The sequence below is a fragment of the Otolemur garnettii genome, unplaced genomic scaffold (genome assembly GCF_000181295.1).
Source record: "Otolemur garnettii isolate 467f Iridium unplaced genomic scaffold, OtoGar3 scaffold00001, whole genome shotgun sequence".
NCBI classification, from domain to species: domain Eukaryota; kingdom Metazoa; phylum Chordata; class Mammalia; order Primates; family Galagidae; genus Otolemur; species Otolemur garnettii.
This window is the reverse complement of record NW_003852396.1, coordinates 11,606,321-11,612,539: the sequence shown is the minus strand read 5'-3', so window position 1 is coordinate 11,612,539 and position 6,219 is coordinate 11,606,321. Positions and strand designations below refer to the sequence as shown.

General features: G+C 39.2%; 1 non-coding gene across 1 annotated transcript; it reads right to left on the bottom strand.

The window, feature by feature from the left end:
- Nucleotides 1-5,847: 5,847 nt before the first annotated feature.
- Nucleotides 5,848-5,954, bottom strand: LOC111724428. Its single transcript, XR_002772730.1, has one exon. It is a non-coding gene; the product is annotated as a U6 spliceosomal RNA (small nuclear RNA).
- Between the last annotated feature and the right edge of the window lie 265 nt (nt 5,955-6,219).

Below are 6,219 nucleotides of genomic sequence, written 5' to 3'. Positions count from 1 at the left end.
GAGTTGTTTTGCCCAGTAAAGGTTAAGCCTGCCATTCTGAAGGATTAGTTCAGGGATGAGAGGTCACAACTCCACTGTGGCCTCATGACCTCTAAAGGTGGTACTTGGATCTCTGCCTCGCTGCCTCTTCTGTGGATGTCTCAGTTCTGAAATCATTGGGGAAATCAACGAGTGTCATTTTTTTTATCCTCACATCCTAACATTATTATAAGAGCAAATGTTGTTTAGCATGAAAACGATCTGATCTGGTTTATGTTTTGCATAAACAGAACGATACGTCAGAGAATAAGAAAAAGTAAGAAAAGAAAAAAAGTAAAACAAAGAAAAAGTAAGAAAAGTCCTTTCAACAGTTGTCATTTAAAAGAGAACATAGGATAGGAAAAAACCAGCATCCAAAGGATGAAGAAATAGTGTTTCTGGCAAAGAGCAAAGACACTCTGGTGGGAAAGAGCTTGGTAAACTCTAGATACTGACAGGTGCCAGTGTGACTAGAGCAACGTGAGTGGGGGAGAGATGGGTACTGAATGAGGTTAGGAGTGAGGCAGGGCCTTGTCCAGCACATTTGGCACCTTGGTGCAAATTGGAAAAATGTACCTCCTCAGAGCAGATAAATTAGGGGAAAAAATGTTCTCTGAGTATGAAAATTAGAACAAGGTGCTCAATCTACTTGGTTGATATAACCCCAAGGCCCTGGACAGAGCTTAGGTAGCAAGAAGCTGACAGAGGAAATTCAATCTGCACAACCTACAGCATGGAAAGGAGGAGGATTCTTACCGCAGGTGCAGGACAAAGTGGATAAATAGACTGAGCAGGTGATTGAAAAGGCAGAGCGTACAGGTTAGGAATACCCAGCTCATTGAGTTTCTCTTTGGTTCCTCCAGGTAAACTAAATATTAACCTTCTATATGTAACTATTTCCTCTCGAAATAGGAAGAAAAATAGGGCCAACTTAATAGGATTACTGCTAATAATAAATGAGAAACAAAGATAAAACATTTACAACAATGCATAACACGAAGTCTGTGCTTTATAAGTGCTTGTTAGAGCTGAATTACATCTTTAAAAGCTCTTCTGGCGGTTGTGTTAAGGGTAAACTTTAAAAGAATAACAGTAGAAATTAGAAACCTATTCAGAAACCTATGGTATTAGTTCAAGTGAAAGATGATGGTCCTTGGACAAGAATTGTATTAATAGAGATACAACTATGTGATATGTGATATTCAGATAGAGTAGCAGACATCATATGTACCATTGTATCCCTTAATATTTTATATATATTTTAAATGACAAGAAGTTTTGTTGAACATACACATAATACCTTTGTGAAGAAGCTTGGAGAATTTCACCTCCAAATACGAATCCTTGGTATAAAGAGTATTTTGAATTAAAGGCCCCTGGAGCGGGGCTTTGGAAGGGGGTTTTCCTCTATCTTCAAAAAACCAGCTGCACCCATCCAGAAGAACAATTGTCCTCCCTTCCCCACCCTGTTATCTTAATATACTGCAGGAAAAGAAATCAAGACTTTCTCAATCCATGTTAAAGATAATACCTGTCGCTCATGCTAATTTAACTTCCAAAGAGAATCTTTTTAAAAATTATTTTTATTTAAAACTATTAATTAAGGGGGTACAATGTTTTTGTTACCAGCACATATTCCATAATGTATGTCCATTATCAAAATAGTACTCAGTTACCCACCGGGATGTCTTCACCCCATCACACACTCCTACCCTCCTCTCTTCTGGGTTTCCCGCGTCCTTCCTATTGCTCTGTGCTCACGAGTACCCACCTGTCAGCTCCTACTTACTCCTGAGAATAAGTGGCGCTTGGTTTTTCATTCCTCATACTTCACTTAGGATAACAGTCCCCGGTTCCCTCCACGTTGTTGAAGATGACTTCATTTCATTCCTTTCTATGGCTGAGTAACATTTTGTGCTGTGTGTTGTGTGTGTGTTACCTTTTCTTTATCCACTCGTGAGTTGAAAGGCAATACATTGTGAATTGTGCTGTGAAAAACATTTGAGTGTGGGTGTCTTTTTGTTAAAATGAATTCATTTCCTTCAGGCAGTGGGATTGCTAGATGGAAAGGTCAGTCTGCATTTATTCATTTGAGGACACTCCACACTGGTTTCCAGCCCCACCAACAGCATGTGTGTGCTCCTCCTGTCTGCCTCCCTTCTGGTAGTGGTTAGGTAGTATCTCCTAGGGGTTTTAATTTGCATGTCCCTGCTGGACAGTGTGTTAAGTATCTTTTCATATGTTTTCTGGCCACTTTTCTTTCAAAAAACTTCTGTTCATGTCTTTTGTTCACTTTTTGGTGGTTGTTTGTGTTTATCCTGCTGATTCATTTCTTTGTGAATTCTGGATATTAGCCCTTTTTCCAGTGTACAGTTTGTACATATTTTCTCCCATTCTGCAGGTTGTCTGTTCATGTTGATTATTTTCTATTATGCAGAAGGTTTTTGATTTAAGTCCCATTTACTTATCTGTGTTGCTGCTATATTTGAATTGGGAGTCTTAATCATAAATTTTTTGCATAGACCAACGTCCAAAAGTGTTCTTCCTGTATTTCCTTCTAAAGTTCGTAGGGCTTCTTGCCTTAGATTAATTCTTTATCCATCTTAAATTAATTTTTACATGGGAAGAGATATGGATCTGTTTCCCTCTTCTCCATGTGGTTCTCCAATTTTCCCAGCACCTTTTACTGAATAGGACATCCTTTCCCTAATGGTGGGTCATTATGAAAGTTTTAAGCTACATACAAATCAAGAAACATAAAATCTGGGCAGACAGAAACAAATGAATCCCTCCCAGCCATGTCGATAAGCCGAGAAAGTTGAAACTGGCACAAATGAATCAGAAAGGACTCCGGGAATGTTTCTGGGAAGTGAAATCAAAACTTTGGTAGTGACCAGTGTTTACGCTGTTCTCCTCTTTGTTGAAGACAAGTTAGTGGTAGGTGGATGGTTTTATTCTGGGCTCTCTTTGCTGTCCCACTGCTCTCCATCTCTATTTTTATAGCAGTACTGTGCTGTTAAGGTTACTGAAGCCTTGTAATATAAGGGGAAATCAGGTAATGTGATGCCTCCAGATTTGTTCTTTTTACCTAAGATTACTTTGGCTATTATTCTGGTGCTTTTTTGGTTACAAATGATGCTTAGGATTATTTCTTCTAAATCTATGAATCATGATGCTGATATTTTGATGGGAATCCCACTGAATCTGTAATTCCCTTTGGGCAGTATGGGTATTTTGATGATGTTGATGCCCCCAATCCATTACCAGCAGACATTTCTCCAAGTGTTGTGTCATCTGTGACTTCTTTCATCAGTGTTTTGCAATTTGCCTTGTATAAGTCTTTAACCTCTCTATTAAGTATATCCTTAGGTATGTTGTTTTCTTTGCAGGTATTGTGAATGGTATTGAGTCCTTAAGCTGACTCTCCACTTCATGCATTTTAAGTTTAGTTTGGTTGGTTTTAAAACTCTACATTCACATTTTCCTTCTTTGCTTATATATATGTGTATATATATTATAGATTTTTACACAAAATATTGCTGTTGAAATGTCATTAGCTATTAAATTTATTTCCTCTATAAATAAATGACTTTTTTCCCCTGGATACAAAAAATATTTCCTTTTTATTTATTTTAAGTTTTCTAATTTATTAGGCTATGCTTGCTATTACCTCCTCCAGTTAGAGTTTTCCCCGGTGTGGTGCATCCCATTTTAATGCATGATTTTATGCATTTCTTTTAGGAAAGTGTTACCTATTGTAGTGTGTAGTGGTTTTCTGTCTATCGCTCTGCTCTCCTCCTCCGGGCAGGCACCATGTGCACAGCCTTATTTGCTCATCTTCTCTATCACTTTCTCTTAAAATATTTTCTCTCTCTCTTTGAGTCTCACTTTGTCACCCTCAGTTCAGTGCTGTGGCATCATAGCTCTCAGCAAGCTCAAAGCCTTTTGCTCAAGTGATTCTCTTCCCTTAGCCTCCCAAGTAGCTGGGAGTACAGGCACCCGCCACAAAGTCCAGTTATTTTTTAGAGACAAGGTCTCTCTCCTGCTCAGGCTGGTCTCGAATTCCTGAGCTCAAGTGATCCACTGCCTCAGAGTCCCTGAGTGCCAGGATTACAGGTGCGAGCCACTCTGCCTGGCCTGAAATATTTTATCTCTTTTAAAATACCTTCCCATATTTATATGAATATGCTTTTAAACTTTTTCTGCTTTTCTTCTTTCATTTCTCTAAGGACATTTTCCTGAAGTGTTCGCTCTTTCATTAGTTTAGTTTTTGTCACTGAAGTGGCTTTTTTCTTTGTTTCTAACTTCTTAGCTCTGAAATGCTCTCTCTCTCCAATCACCTCATAGCTGAGTGATTCTGTCTATTATTTTATGCTGCTGCTAGTTTCTGTTAGTTTTACATTTATTTTTTTTAGATATTAGGTCATAGTATTTGACAGTATTTGTCTGTTTTGTGGACATGGCTCCTAAAATGTCTTCAATGTCTATAGAGACATACTTCTGTTCCATGGTCTCTCCCCTCTCCTCTGTCCCCCTTCCCTCTCCCCTCCCTCTCCCTCTCCCCTCCCTCTCCCTCCCTCCTCCCTCTCCCTCTCCCTCATATTCTCATTGTTATGTTTCCTTTTTCATAAAACATTAACATATAAGAATTCCTGTGCCATCCTTTTCTGATTCTGATGATTCTATGAGATGAGTTTTCTTGTACTCTTCATGGGAACAATGTGGGTCATATTTTCTTTTAACAGGTATAAAGCCTCCTCTCCTATTATGTTCCTGAAACACTCAAAAACATGGCCTTGTTTCTTCTGAAATCTGCATCTGCCACACACACCCCACCCCCCGCTTTTATCTGTTTCTTATTTTTTCTTCTACCCTATAATCTTAGGTCTGTTAAATTTAGGCTCTATTTCTGGCAGTTTCTACTGACTTGGCAAGCTTATCCTGGAACATTGGTTTAGCCTATTTCTGGGGTCTAGGCTGCTCCGGTGATGTCCAGCTCTTACTCTCACCAACAGGTTTGAGCCAGCAAATTTCCTTTCTACGTGGGGCTCCTGTTTTCAGCTCAGTGCATATGTATTCCAGAGAGAATCTATGGGAAAGGTGAAGATTCTCTGGCTTTTAGTGCTGTTGGAATCCCTTCACCTTTCATCTGCTCCTGTGCACATGGTTAGTAATAAGCCCTGGGTCATCCTGACTTAAGTGATTCCTTCTCACCCTCTCTTGCTTACATTTTGAGGGTTCTGGAGACATTTTATATGTAGATGACTTGGGAGAGATTTGACAAACATGTCACAAACCCACAGTCTTCCCCTCCAATTCTTTCTGAAAAATTCTGACCATTCAGAAACACTGAAAAGATGCTTTACTAAACCCATTGTATCTTTGGAGAAACTGAAGCTTATAGAAATTAAGAAACATAAACAAATTTTTGATAATAGAAAAGGGCAAAGGTAAGACTTGAATCCAGGTCTGACTCCCACACGCATGTTCTTTCCACTACAAAGACATTGTTCTTCTTAACATTTACAGTAAAGCTGCAGTTGATTTCTCAGTTTCTTGGTATGGAGAAAGTGAGGGCAGCTATAAAGAGAGAAGCCAGGCAGTCATGGGATGGGGAGGCTGGGTCCTCAGACAAGGCTGAACATGCTGTGGCTCTTTCACATGTCACCAGAGCTGAGCTAAACTTCCTTGGATGCAAGAGAACCCTAACTCAAGTCTTAGTGTCCATCTGGAAAAAAAATATTGAAAAATTGGGGGGAAAATTAATTCTCCTTCTTTTTTTTTTTGCTGCAACAAAATATTAAGCAATAATAATAATGCAAAGAAAGTAAAAATATGGAACGCTTCACGAATTTGCGTGTCATCCTGGCACAGGGGCCATGCTAATCTTCTCTGTATCCTTCCAATTTTAGTATATGTGCTGTTGAAGCAAGCACAGGGGAAAAATGCTTTAATTTCTTTAGTGACTTCCATAAGGAAGACTCTATTTGGGATGACTTGCAACTGGTCCCAAGCAGAGCTGAGGTTGTAGTGTGTGATCTTTCTTGCCATTCTTTTTGTATGAAATAAGTCTAGGCTAAATGGGGTTCAGGTTTACAGACAGACAGAGACTGGTCTCGAGATGACTTCAAAAAAGAAATAAGTGGCTGATGGATTCCCTCACTTGTCTAAGGAGGCTCACATAAGCCATAAATAAGACAA